General features: G+C 35.7%; 1 protein-coding gene and 1 non-coding gene across 9 annotated transcripts in view; both read right to left on the bottom strand.

Annotated features, from left to right (window-relative positions):
• LOC129779772 (protein winged eye) overlaps positions 1 to 15,758 on the bottom strand; it is a 619,088-nt gene that overhangs the window by 504,142 nt on the left and 99,188 nt on the right. The window lies entirely within an intron of this gene.
• On the bottom strand, positions 4,801 to 4,873 carry Trnaf-gaa (transfer RNA phenylalanine (anticodon GAA)). The gene has a single exon. It is a non-coding gene; the product is annotated as a tRNA-Phe (tRNA).

The following is a 15,758-nucleotide window of genomic DNA, read 5'->3' on the forward strand; positions in this document are numbered from 1 at the left end:
AACGAATCTAATATTGATTATCTTGATTTCATTTTTCTTCTTTACGACATAAATATATTCCCTTTTTTTTCTCTCTACATTGAACGTTAAAGAGATCAAACATGTCAGTTACGTTAATCAAATACATTAAATCATGATGATGTTTAGCTCAAGGTTTGAAATCCCGATTTATGACATTAAATGAGACATAACATAACAGAAAATGTCATGACTCACAAATACTGGTAAGCATTTGTATAATATACATGGTACAGCAAGATAAGATTAATACGATCGAGCGAAACATAAGACAAATAAGCTTTCCGCATACTTTGCCACATACACGGCCCAGACCGAGATAGATATTGTTCTCCTTCATGCGCTCCTTTTTTACTCTTAGAAAACACTTCCCAACTTCATTTTATAATCAGGTGCAATATTATCACGTATTTGCTGAACAACTGCTGAAGCGTCATTAGCCATGTGGATAGCGCGGTCGTGTAAAATAGCTTTGCATTCCAACCGGCTTTGGTTCGATCTCGATCCCCATTGACGTCGTGTATGGACTTTTTTCTTTGGCACAATCCCAAATGAAATGAGAAAAGAAAACAGAAAGAAATGTCCTGCACGCATACATACAAACCATTTTTAAGCTTTTTAACCCTCCTGTACTCGCGTGCAAAATCATAACACGTATACTCGCGCACGGTGTCACAGACCGAAAATTGAACTTCTCTGTAATGTTGCCATTATGTATTTTTCAGGATTTATTGGCATTTATTTGAAGAAGGGGTATGATCGAACGAAAAAACTCCAAAAAATATCTTTTCTTCATCTTTTTTTATGTTTTAATAGTCATCTAATAAAGCCTTCTTAAAACAGAATAATTTTTGATACTCCAATACAAATAACGAAATTCGAATTTTTCACTATTATTAATTAAAAGTAAGCAACTGAATATATTTCATTGAAGTATAAAGAGCCATAAAACAACATAAAAACGTATTAATCGATTGTGGTTTCATTGGAGTAGGAATCAGAACATAGCATAACTGCATGCTCGAAAAAAACATTTATTTTTTACATTTCATGCAGTGGTGGCGTATTTTCGGGTCTTTTATCAAAGAGAAGAATGTATAACGACCTTCTAGAGATTTACCAGATAATAAAGGTTCTGGAATATGAAGTTTGCATATTTCTAATATTCTTTGTCTCTGTATTCTTGGTAAACTAGAAATTAATGCCTTTTTTTAGATGAGACATAAAAAGATGGTATAAAAGGATTTCTAGGAGCTTCCTTTTCTTTTCCTTGTTTTCTTGTCGATGTTGTCCATTATAAAAAAATATCCCCGAAACTGTAACTGTTAAAAATTACCATAAGCCACCGATTAGTTTATGGTTTACTGTTTACAATTATTCCACAAGTGAAATTCTTTCACAAGTGTGTATATGTATGGCCATTATATTTAGCGAATAACTATACGAAAGTCAAACATTTATATTTTGCTTTTGAACATATGAATCTAACGACGAATATATCGACGAATAGTTAATATATGGATCCGTTCAACCCAGTTACAAAAGGGATTGAAATGAAATTTTTTTTTTCCCCTGTTGGATGTGAACCACTGCGTCCATTATTCTGAACTATTGTGGTATGGTATATGTATGAAATAATAATAGTCCGGTAATGATCTTATGCAATAAATATTCCACGCCACTAACATTAATTTATACATTTCATTCAACAATATTCTAGAATATGAAAAAAGGCATTTGTCCAAAAAAAGTTACTCCTATACTCGGGTCGGTGTGTCAGACCGGAAGTGTTAAAAAAGTGGCACACATCCCCTTTGTACCAACACATGCGATACGCTAAAACATGACGAACGACGAATAACGAAGCTAGAGAGAATCGCAAAGTCGTAGTGTTGACATTTTCTGAGAATTGAACGAATTATTGATTTCTCGGTCTGACAGACCAATGCGCGAGTATAGAAGTGTTAAACAGCTCATTATTTGCGCATTTGACTCTCCAGCACACTAAATGGCATCATTTCTGCCAAAGATAACATGTTTTCTGCCAACGCTAGTTTGGGTGCACTTACAATACATTAGTTATGTTTTATTTAACACCCAACATTTTCATTAGAAATAATTTGCCAGTCTTATGAATGAACATAGTTATTGTATTCTACACTATATACTTCGATTCAACCCACTTCTTACATATATCTGGAAACTCAAAAAAAAAAAATGAGTGGTTCTATAGTTGTGACACGCAGTGTATATTGCTTCATATTTTGTTTTCTTGAAAGATAAATGAGATTCTTAATATATGTTTGGTACGCAACACTCGAATCTAAGTTATACTTATTACACCGAAATAAACTGCCACCCGCAATAATCATCAATCCCGTCCATCACTTTTGGGCCCACCGAGTTCAAACAGATAGATGCTTCCTCATAGAAACGTCAAATCTCAAACTTTATCAAACATATCTCCCCTCGAGGGATCTCCCATCTGTCTGTCAACTGCCAGAACAACTCCACCCAATTGGTTAGATCATCTCGCACGCTTCGACCGCGCCGACCAGAGTGTGACATTTAAATTAAATTTTCGCCAGCTCGCTGGAGAGGTGGTCGGCCATGAAAGTGCGGTGCGTTTTCCCCGTGGAGTGAAGAAAAGCAAATGCGAGAATGGTAGCAAAAGGAGAAAAAAAATCACGCTCCCCCTAACAAATGTCTGTTGATCCAAACTGTAAGTCTTCGGGAAAAAACAAACGCGAACCGTGCGTCAATGACCGCTCTGCCCACCGAGTCCTCGGTTAACGATGCTGTCTCTGTCTCGATCCACTTTTACCACTCTCTCAAACCAAATTGAAAATGATGTAGTGATGTCGCTGGGGTAATTGAAAATTGATGAAGAAATTGCCCTGTGATGTGCTGAGGTTTCTTGGTCTGACATGCTTTGGGGGGAAGTAGAAATAAATCCGGATCTCGAAAAGGAAAAACTTATTGATGGAAAAGCCATAAAACATATTTCTTCTCTTCCGTCCTGTGTGAGTCATTCGGTTGCGTGGAAAAATAATATTGCAGCGGAAAAAGTGAATGTTTCGAAGCATTAATAATACAGGGCATTCTCAAGTGTCACTTTAACGATGTCACTGCTTGGAGTTTTCTGTGATGAAGCAGAAACAACATCAATATCCCTTCTTGATACTCGTATTTGGCTGTCGTATTTGTATATTTTTGAGAAAAATCTACTCTGCAGTTGAACCCAGAGTGAATTTTATTTCCATTTCTTTGTTTCTCGACCTTGTAAACTAAAACGTTTCATATGTATCCGGCAATCAGAAATTCATTTGTTCCAAAAATAATTTGGATTTCAAAGATAGCTACAGAACAATTTTCACATCTACCCTTCAAAGGATTCTATTGACAAAAAACATGCGAGCTTGTGCAATATTCACTGACAAACTGATATCATTCGGAATAACTGATACATACAGTGATATAAACTCGAATTCGTACCCCACCATGCAGATCTCCTTTTCCCTCTGCTGAAACTCAAAAACAAGCTTTCAGAACATTCCATTTGGATAAAGTCATAGTATCATATGAGAGTGAAAAGGTTGATTTTTCAGAATAATGATTTTTATTTCTCTAAAAATTGCGATTTTATTTGTGAATGTTTGACTCAAACTCATATTCTTGCGGTATTTGAAATGATTTGAGTTCGATTCCGAAAGTCTTGATCAATTTTATGATTATTTTTTTTATGGTAACCCTTACTCATTGCAACTGCCTCCAGCCTTTTCAGATGGTAATCTAAGAAGGTATATATTCGGGAAGAATATTCATCCATTCATCCATCAAGTTTTGAGGTTTTGAGGTCGTTTTTGTTAGATATCCTATGGTTTCTAACATTTCTGTCCAGATACTCCCAAAGGTTTTCAATGAGATTGATGTCGGGAAATTGTAATGCAGTATTAATAACTTTTGAGTTATTGTAATGTAACCATATGTGAACTTCATGTGCCTTGTACTTTGGATCATTGTCATGGTAAAATTTGAATCCTCGATTCAATCACATTCTGTTGACACCTTGCTTCATATTTTTCCTTCATGATGTTCAAGTAATCAAATTATTTTTGGCCTTCATTAATCACGCTTAACTTTTCAATAGAACCTATCTATTTTGATCGATTCTCTTTATTGACTTCCCATTTAGATAGTAACTGCCTTGTAGACGGATCTTGCGATATTTTTGACAGATAGCTTGATAAACGAGGTTCTACCCTAGAAACCAGATCGTCGAACACATTACATATTGATAAGTTAAGCGTGAAATGGTTAATTCAATGAACAAATCACACAATCGCCGGCAAATGGAAATCCCAAATTCAATTTTTCACCAATCATATACTTCTAGTCGACAGGGTATGATATATTTTCCCATTTACAGTACAGTACACGCCCTGCTGAAGCCGTTGATTTTGAAAGGAAGGCTTTGGCCATACTTCTCTACAAATCTCCTCTTCCCATTTGGTCCGCGTGATACCACCCTTTCCACAACAGTTCAATTACTCGTACATATACCATTCATGCAAGGGGGGCGAATTTGTTTATGTACTTATGCAACGCTGTTGAGGCGTTGGACAAACCTCGCCAAGTTCGAGCCGCTATGTCAGTAATAAATATACAAATATGCTTTGAGATAAAGCATAACTCCTTCAATGACTGACGGAGAGAGGGGTAGAAGTTGAACCGGGCGCCATTTTTAAGCATAAGTAGAATTATTAAGCGCAAAAAAAACATTGCCGAAACCCGGGATTGAACCGGGGACATTTAGATCTTCAGTCTAACGCTCTCCCAACTGAGCTATTTCGGCCAGTTGAAGATGATTCGTTATCAGCAAGAGTGTTTGTGTGCTCCGTAGAACTATATTTGTATGAAAAGATGCATAGGAAGTTACATAAATAACGATAACAGTTGAGCTTCACAGAAAATTGATAACATGTGTGGATGAGCAGGAGACGTTGGGAATAAAAATAAACCGCATGTTTCTGTAGTACATTATTCTTTGGCATCCATTCTATCGGTCTTATCGGTGATATATATATTAACCATTTGCGGTCGAAATTATTTTTACTTGGTAAAGGAGCGATGTATAACTTTGTTAGATTATATGCAGAATATGTATGACTTGTGAGATCATGAAAGATGAACAAGATTTATTTATTTGTTTTGTTTTTTATGCTTCTCTGAAGTTTACAGATAAGTTTTTTACTAAACAATGTGTTTTAATGTGTTGTTTTCATCTTGAAAATATATGCTATAATCTTTCGAGACAGTCTTGAAGACTGCAGTTCAAGTGTTCACAAAAATAATTAGTGTCTTCCGCCTTTTATCTTTTTGTTTGAACATACAGAACAAAGCTTTACTTTTTTGAGTTTTCCGTTAAGCCTTTCCTCAATAATGGGTGACAACTTTTGTTTATACTGAGTACCGTTATGCATTATTCATAGGAGCGCCGTTTGTATCGCAAACAAATTGACTAGACATAAAAATTCTTTTAGAAAAACTGTGAACTGATATATTGTTGCATTAATTACGAGATTAGTATATTTCCTTGCTGTGGTGGTTGAGAGCAGATAAATCGCAAAGGGTTAACACGTTGAGCCCTGAATTGTTTTGGTTACGCTTTCCATTCAGTCCGCATCGAGAGCATTTGCACAATATCAGTGTCAGTCCCCGCCCCTAAAGATATTTATTGCATAAAAAGAAAATATGCAGAATTTCGACTACAAAATAGTCACATATCGTTTTTTTTAAATTTTTCCTCATTTTGTAACTCCCAATCCTAGTGATCAACGTTTTTTTTAACGAAAAGCTCAACATCAGTCCCTAGGGACCAACACGGGACTCAACGTATTAACCGTTTGCCTTATTCTAGAGATGTTTTTATAACATTTATTACGTTTTCCATGACAAACTATGATATTTTGCGGATATATGCCCAGCGTCACATACGATGCAACATCAAAGTACATATGAATTCAAACGAAATGCTGCATTTTACAGGCGGACTCGATTATACACAGTTTCTTTTCACTGTATTTGAAGTACATATGAATTCAAACGAAATGCTGCATTTTACAGGCGGACTCGATTATATACAGTTCCTTTTCACTGTATATAATCGAATCGAAAAAATTTTGTTTGATTTTTTATATTCATATATTTTTTTGCTTTTTGGATATACAGGTCGGACTCGATTATATACAGACTCGATTATATATGATTCGATTATATACAATAGTTATTAAATGTACAGTGGGGTAAAAGCAGTTATTTTTGAAGATTTTGCCTGAATTTCCCCCGGGAATTGTTTATATCGCTATTGCAGCCAAATTAAGAAAGATAGAAATTATGGTGTCAAAGAACAATTTGTAGACAAGTTAGAGAGCTTCAATTTAATTGACAGAAACAATCTATTTTAATATAATTTTTAAGGATAAAATAACATCATTAACATTTAACATTTTAATAACATTAAAGTTTTTCACTTCCAAAATGTTATTAAAATCCACTAATTTAGATGTTCCACTACTGTATCCCATGATAAATTTTCTTATCTTTCAAATGAAAGCAACAGAATTGTCTTCCGTTGTGTACTTCTCAATATAGAGCCAGTTTGAGGCAACAGAGTCCGAAACAAGAAAAAAAAGTTCTGTCATTGTTGAAATTCGAACATATGCGTAGAGGGATTTTTTTACATCAAATGTGATCTTCTATTACCTTCTGAGAGAATCTGGATTTTTTTTTCATATGAGAAAGCTGTTTTCTGACTTTTAGGGGATGAATCAAAACTGAAATTCTTATTTTTTATTCAACTAAAGAAAAATTCATGCAAAAAAAAACGAATAAAAATTTGTTTTTGACTCGTTATATATAGGTTCGATTATATACAGTCAAAAGAAATCAGAAACTGTATATAATCAAGTCCGCGCTGTAAAATAAAAATTTAATTTTTGATTCATTCTCTTGAAGCAGGAAATACAATTCTCATATAAAAAAATACATTTGTATATCCAGACTCTTCCAGTTGATAGAAAATCTTTTTTTTTTTTGAAGAAAAATCGTTCTACACATATGTTCGAATTTCAACAATGACAAAGTTGTTTAACTACTTTTTTATGTCTGGCTCTGTTTGTCTTAAACTGCCTGGTGAACCTTCAATTAAAATCTTCAAAAACCACTGTATTTATAAAAGCCAATTAAGTCTCGCCTCAACGTTGAAATATTAATTTTTTTTCCATGAAATAGGCCATACTTGAATGATAGAAAAAAAATCCTACCGTATATAATGAAGTCTAAAATTGTTTATTATCGAACCATATACAAACGAGTCTATATATAATTGAGAATCCGACCTGTATAACGAAGTAAATAAATGTTGTATTCACGATGCTACAATGCTATTAGAATATCACCACTTTAATGGGGGCGCATTATGTGCCTGTTTTGCGCCAGACTAGAGCAATTCCAAATGAAAATTAATCTGAGTGTTACGGACGGAAATGTCAAATCAGGGCCGGTGGTAAAATTTGTTTACGATCTAGGGATAATAAAAGAAATATGTGTTTCCCTATCTCGAGCAACGGCGAGAATAGGAGAAACTGAATTATGAAACACATGTTTTCCCCGTATCTCGTATAGGAGCGAGAAAGGGAGAAAACAACTAGAAAATAGGTACTTAGAATGACGCAGGCAAAAAGAGATTGCCGGATAAGCAGGTAGAACACATGGCAGGAATAACTGAAATGACGCAGGCAAAAAGAGTTTGGCACCAAGGCAAAAGAGAAGTAATGAATACCCTTGCGCACCAACAGGCAGTTATTATTGTGATAAGATGTTCAGGTAGCTTATCGCTATGTGTGGTGAGGGTAGAATTAAGAACTGGGGAGATAGTTTTAGTATAAAAACTGTAGAAATCACAGAAATAAATTACTCTCGATTCGTCCACGGAAGAAGCGTTTTCTTTGTCAGTAGAATCCGAACCAGCTAGTCAAATTACTAGCATCTAGGGAATTTTGACATTCCCTAGATTAACACTGAGTATCTTTATATACACACACCGAGGTACCTTAAAGATACCTGACTTCAGGTACAATCAGGGCATAACTTAAACAAGTTAATTTTTATAACGTCCGATTGAATCAACGAAGTATGTTTGTGTTGTTGGGATTTCAATTCTACTTTAAAAACGGTTAGTGTTTTGATTGTGTAACACGAATAATATGTTTCACTATCACTTCATTGGAAAATAAGATTTGAATTATCACATAGTAGGAAAAAAAATCAACAGCACCACTAATTATTGTATGTGTTTGACGTTTGTTTTGCGTGAGCACGTAGAATTTACCCGTTCATAAATATTTAAATTTCTCCCGTGTTTCATCAGTTCTCCTCATCGTTAACAGTTTGCTGTGATTGCTTGGTAAGTGTTTCGCAGTTGACTATAAAATATAATCAAGTGTAATGTTATTTTCGTCAATAAAATTACAAAACAAAGTGTCCGAAATTTGAATTCAATCTGTCCGAAATTTGATTTAGTGTCCGAAGTTTGATTCTTATTCGCTTCATTTGAAAAGCATTTTATTCGATTATTTTTTTATGTTTTCAATCAAATAGATACCAGAGTAGAAAGCTGGAAAGCATATTGAACTAATTTATTGAAAATATCTACCAAATACCTGTGCATAAAGTTTAGATCTGTTTTCTGCATCATATGCCTTAAGCGTCCGAAATATGATTCGGAACGTTACTTGAAATATTCAAAAATTATTACTTTTTGGAAAAAAAACATTTTTTTATCAACTTTTTATAAAAATTTATAACTTAAAAACTATGATATCTACAAAATTCATGTCAGAGGATGAAATGTAGAAAATTGTTTAAAATTTTAAAGAAAAATACCAAAATTTTTGGAAAAAGATTTCGCTGAAAAAAAAGTTATATAAAAAATTAAAATTCATTTCTCTCAAAAACGTATTTTTCATTAAATTTCCATATGTACAATTACATATTGACAAGGGCTGTTAGTCCATTTCATGTTTGCGCTAGCGAAATTGATCGTTGTTCGAAACTGGAAATGGATTTTAATGTGTTGAAACGCACTTCTATATCTTCTTCTATCTATACCAAAAAAAAAAAAACGATGGGTGTGTTGATAAGAGCAGAACTCGAGGATGGAATTCAACGATTTAGGGCTGTCTTTATTCTATTATATTTTCTGTATAAAACATTTATTCCATGTAACGGAGAAACATGTTATTTGCAAGTGGTTGAAAAATCTTGAACGAGAATTGCGTCTGAAAATAATCTGATATTATAATGATGAGTTTTGTTAGAAATACTAAGAATTTTATAGTAAAAGGTAAATTCAACGGGGTCGATTAGAAGATCAATCATTGAACAGTTCTGCGATTGGACCCATGAACTTGCTCATAGTAAGAAAACGTGGATGTTTGAAGGTATTGCTAACAAAACACAAATTTTGGGCGGGACAATTTTTACCGGGTCAGCTAGTTTACTATAAAAAGGACAATATATTAGAAATATTTTTTTAAATATCTCGAGAATGGCTGCGGAATAATTAGCTTTTTTGTTTTAAATCACATCAGGATTCATAATGTGTGGCTAAAAATGATTCTCAACATACAAAAATTCTAAGTTTCGAAAATTGATGAAAATTCGATGTTTCACAAAGTTCGCCATAAATAGTTTTACCATCTTCGACTCATTTTTCTAATTTATCACATGACTTCTATTTCATATGAAAAAAAGAGTACTGTTTCTTTTTCTCAGTGTATATTTTTTTCATATTTGAACATCAATACTCTGTAACTCTCTCTAAGACACTATTTCGGAACGACTCATAGTTTTTGAGATATAAATTATCAAAGATTTCTCTGACTGAAATCGATACGCCCTATTGAAAAGTTACACTTGAGTCAAAAAATTCCCAACTGCTGTGTAAAACTCATATTTCCTACGACCCAAGCGTAATACGAACTTTCATTCGAATCAAAAATACTCATGTTTTGTCATTTGTCGATTTCATTTGGTATTGTACCATTTATAGGATATGTAAAACAATAATTTTGAAAAATCCGTGTATCTGATGGTGTAGATTTATCACACTCCGACAAGTCAATTGTTGAAGGTGACGGAAAAATAAAAGGTGTAGAAATTTAAAACCGGAATTATGGTTATAGATAGTTCAAAACGTTTGGTTCAACGCACAAAGATATTATTTTTTTTGGCAATGCATTCATGAATTCCTTTATAGATGAGAAAATATGCAGCTTCCAATGCACATTTCTTAAAAAAAATAAATATTTTATCTATTCGAATACAATAAACGTGTGTTTTCAGTGAAAAAATACGGTTTAATATTTATACACCCGGCAATGTAGATCATCGAGGCCGTCCCGTAAGCACGATCGTAACGGAACTGAACGTTGTACAAAAAACCTCTTGGAACAGATTGAATAAGGCTTAATACAAAAATAAGCTTGATGTATTGGACTGGGTTACCATTCAATTGCTGGATTGATTCAATTGCACTCAATTCATGAATTCAATTGTTGAGCTTATTTTAAGCAAAATGATTTGGTGATATTCATATATCAGACAGTCCCTCCAGTATGAATAAATTCCATCCAAGTTGAGTTGGGATGAACCACGTTCTTTTCCGACCCTCAACATTAAAGATGGAATTTTGGTGATTCGTGGAGAATTTTCTCTAAGTTGCCTGGTTCAGATAGCTTTTCCATCAACACGAATGAACATGGACTCCTAATTATGGACTGGCTTGCCTACCAGATCTAAACCCAATCTAACACTTATTTGGATTATTAATATAGATATATTATCTCCGACCTGGGTTAGTCAACATTTCGACGACTGGGACGTCCGTTTCGTTCCATATTGACGTAGGCCTACGTCTAATAAGCAGATATGTGAAAAAAAAAAATTAAATCTGAACACTACAAAAATCTAAACCGGTATTCAGTTCTACATAATCCTTAGTGGCTAGTATTGCTTCCGCTGTTTCTGTTACAAGTCTGTTTCTGATTTACTAACTTCATTAGGTAAACGTTTTGATTGGTCCAATTTGTGTTTCTTGAATTGCCCCGACCAAAATGGAGTAACAGCGGAATACAATTTGATTACATCAATACTACAGCGAAAACGTAGTTATCCACCGTGCATATCATTCTATCCATGGCGAATATAAAAAAATAAGACAACGAAAACCAACACTTACACCAGCTAACGAAATGTTGGATGCTTTTCTTTTCTTTCCTAATGTTGCTGGCACATACAACGGTTTTGCTCGATACAAAGGAAGCTTGAAAAGAAGCGAAACATTGTGTCGCAAGCCTCACCTCTGTGTTATTTTCCAGCCAGTCCATTTCAGTCGAATGTAATTAATAAACAATTCTGTGTCGCAAGTGACGTGAAACAACAAAGTTTCTCACTTTATACTGGAAGCTACCTAACATTGTAACTCCCATTTGATACCCGAGTTAAATTTGACCTTGTGACGAACGATAGTCGTGCCATTCGCCTTCGGGAATACTGTTACTTGAGCCATCTCGTATCATTCGTCGCACAGAATAGAGTGGAATATAATGAAAACATGTCAAATCGATACAAACGTATTTCTTAGATTTTCTCTTGGCGATGCTATAGATATACATGTGTATAATGTCATGCTCTCGGCATGATGACGCAAACTGATGCTGCGTGGGTGCTTCGGCGTGGAAAAAAAATCGATGCAATGACGCTTTTAGCGGAAATGAGTTCTGTCGCCTTTCCCGCTGGCGCAAAATGACGGACTGTTTCAGGATATTGGGAAGAGGAATCATTTCAAAAATTTAAAACATGTGGCACCTTCGGAATGAATCGACAATGATGATTAATTTCATTGGAAGTGGAGACTTGCTTCTGCCGTTCCGAGCGGCCCTGGAACAATATTTATTGCGTGGAACGAACCATATCAGAGCTAGGATTAGGAGTTTCTACACAAACACATACAGAAAGGGAGCCTCCGGCAACGGATCGTAAATTATCCAGTGTATTCCTGGCCCGTATCCGGCAGGAGACAGTTTTATGACCTTTTCTCGGTGCAAAATGGGAGAATATAGGCTCTGGCTGGATCCTGCCACTAGCACAGTCGTACGGACGAGTAATAAAAGCATTCCACGCACAAACCTGGAAGAGGCTCTTCGGTTATAATTCCGAATTAATGAAAACCTTAATGGCAACATCCTCTGCTTGCTTCAGTCTCGGAGCAGAAGAGCCAATAATGGAACCTTGTGCAACACCAATTCCGGAAACGTTATTCTAATTATTTTGATTTCATGATTCCGAAATGGGGAGTGTGTTTTGGTGCAATAAAACTCTCATCGGAATAATTGAACCGATTGAGTGATTTATGGTGAGTGGATATCTTTCCCTTTGAAAGTTATCTGAAATTAACGAATTGGATTCGGAGTTTACTATCGTTGTGTATACATGTTTTCCATTGTAACATTGTTCTCACATTGTGAAGTTTAGCAGCAACGAATATCAAGATGTTGATTTATTAATCGATTGGATAAACCTCATGCGAGCTGCTTGCATCACGTCGTCCAGAGCCAAAACACCAACCACAATAACAACACGGATGTAATTTTTTTTCTCTTTTTATTTTGTACGTACCCTAAAACTCTATCACTAACTAAACATAACCATTGGTTCATTGTCATCGCGTCGTTTCTTTGAACGTTCCAACGACTTCGAATGTTGATCCAGGCGTCAGCGATGACTCAGCTATTACCGATTTACTTTCCTTCGTTTTGGAAGGGTTTACGACTATTTTTACCGGTGGGAATTCACGCTTCAAGTAATCTACATTGGGAGAATTACCCATCAGCATTAGTTTTGGACCTTTTCCATTCTCTGATGGCGCTGATTGAATCTCGGGCAGCTGTTCGGAGGAACTGTATGCTATGAAGCTCTCGTCTAGAACCTCCTCCGAAGAATCATCCTGAATAACCGGCAGCATAGTTGTTGGGTGCGTGATCGGAAGCTCAGTAGTTGTTGTTGTCGTCGACGTCGTTGTAGACGTAGTTGTTGTTGTGGCACTTGCTGTTGTATCGGTTAGTACTTCTTGGGAGTCGTCAACTTCTCGATACACACGCACTTCCTCACTGGAATTGTTTCCATCCTTTCGTAAGTCGATCACAATGTGAATTCTGTTGACGCCACCGTTTCTCGTTCCGGCTGGGACGGTCCATACTCCGGCAAAGAACAGTGTCACTAAAGCGCACAAATGTAACATGTTGCAGGCCTAAAGGTCACTCCCAAATTGATGCAAAATTGTTTGGAGCGCGTAAAAGACCCGCTATATATATTGGCTAAACAAAGTTGTTCAAACAATTTTGTTCCGTACAGGTCCGAAGCGCGTGACTTTATTTACAGCTATCGAAGAACAGTTGCCTGCAAAGGGCACGTAGTTCATTTTTCGGTACTTAATTATTTGCAATGTTTTGGTTGAGGTTGGATGCTCAGTTTGGGCAAAACATGTTATCTACGAAAATAAATAAATGGTTCAACCGGCTGTGCTATGAGTAAACTGCTTTAAATTATTGCTTCAAAACTGGGTGATGTGACAATACAATTGAATCGTTGGTTGATTTTCCTGTTTGAAGCACACCCATTCGTTCATTCTATTCATGTTCATACTATGGATTGATCTAAAAAAAACTTCGGGAGTTGTGGTCTTCCCTGCGAATGAATTCACATCGTCAATTTCAGCGAAATTTAAACACTATCCAATCAATGACATATTTGGTGTGGTTAAATACTTGTGAAACGTATATAAATGAATGTGTTGTTTACATTTAAAAACAAAACTGATTATTTTATTTACGCTAACAGACTTGCAATTGTGATTATTATGGAATTGCATTCGGCGATAGCGGCACTTTAACCTTGCAATAACATTCATTGTACAGGTCACGCGGAAGCAGTAGAGGAAATGGGTTTAAAACGCGTTAACCGGATTAAGTGGCCCACTTGAATTTCTCAAAAATAGCAAGAATGTAGAGCAACTGGGGTTAAGCCCGTCACTGGGGGTAAGACAGGCACCCATTGAGTTTTACTAGAAAACTCTAATTAACTATGTTTTGGAACACTGTAATGTTACTATTCATTATTTTGGACGTTTTAAATCAAATCCAACCCACCGTGATTCGTAAAATGTTAAAATATTAATCAAAACAAACGCGGGGCCGATGACGTGCAACCGGATGTAATTTTCCGGTAGTGGAATTCAGAGTTAAGTTAAAGCAATAAATTAATAGAAATAGTCTCCTTAAAAAATGTATGCTGTTGGGGTAAGACCGTCAACCTTTGAGTGAAGTAAGCCCGGCATGATTTTCAATTAGTTGAAGGTTATTGGAACATATTTTCCATCTATCTCAGATGCCTCGCAGCTACCAAAGAAATCGAATTGCGAGAGTGGGTCCCAGGAGAAACTCGCCCTTGTAAAACAGGCTATTGTTGGTGGAGTTTCTGTCAAACGTGCTTCCTAGACTTTGGAATCTCCAGGTCTACATTACATGATCACGTTTTGTGAAAGGTAGTAAACTCGAAACTAGGACCAAAATTCCATCGAACTAGTAATTTAATTGTGGTGTGGTTTGAGGTGCCGTAGATAGATTTGCATAAGATCAAATTCCTTTCTTTTCCATATTCCATGTTCACCGGAGCTTGTTTCGACCATATTTCCTGAATCAGTTGAGCGATTCGACCCATATTTGATTGCGACATCTAGAATAAGAAAACCTCCCATTTGGTGGTTGCCACATTCAAACTGGTTCAGCTGATGTCAAGTATATTTATTGACAAATTGAGAGTGCCTCATGGGGTGCCGATATCACCCGCACTGGTTGTAGAGCTCTGTTTTTAGGTCAGCTTTGAAAATTAACTATTACTTGCTATTGCCGTTGAAAAGACAATGATTCTGTGAGGGAAACAAAACAATATGTGCCCTCAGATCTCACAAAACAATACTTTCCCTTATGGGGCCGGGCTTACCCCAAGTTTCCCTAATTACAAGTTCCCCTAAGGCAATCTTAATAGTTAAGGATAATATTCTACTATGAAAGTTCGATACTGATTTCGAAAAATAATAAAACTAACTAATACATTCTGCTCATTCTAATGGGAAACTTTGAAACAAGGTTCGCAGAGATAAAAGCTGACGTTTACTTATCTCTTGATTTGAAAATGTATTAACCTTGGAAATGGTTCTTTGGTTTATCAATCGTAGTAATCGCCTCTAATTATTCGAAGTGGCCATAATTCGAATTAGAAGTATTCGATACAATATTCGGTTATAATTGCGGAAATTCGATTATTTGAATTCGTCGAACCTCCCATTCACCCGTTCATTAATCCGTTAGCGGCCAAACCTTGAAAAATATTTTTTTTCGAAGGCCTTTGGTGTAATTTTTATTATTGACACTAAAGATACCCGAATGTTCAAGAATTATTTTTTTTACAAGCCTTCACTTGTTGGAGGAGGAGGAGGAGGAGGAGGAGGAGGAGGATCAATCGAATGGGTTTTGTCCTACATCACAATGTGCATTCTTCTATCAAAGCAACAGTGTTGAACGGTTCGCATATTTTTGTATTTTATTAGATTTTCGTTA

The sequence above is a fragment of the Toxorhynchites rutilus genome, chromosome 3, assembly GCF_029784135.1.
Source record: "Toxorhynchites rutilus septentrionalis strain SRP chromosome 3, ASM2978413v1, whole genome shotgun sequence".
NCBI lineage: Eukaryota > Metazoa > Arthropoda > Insecta > Diptera > Culicidae > Toxorhynchites > Toxorhynchites rutilus.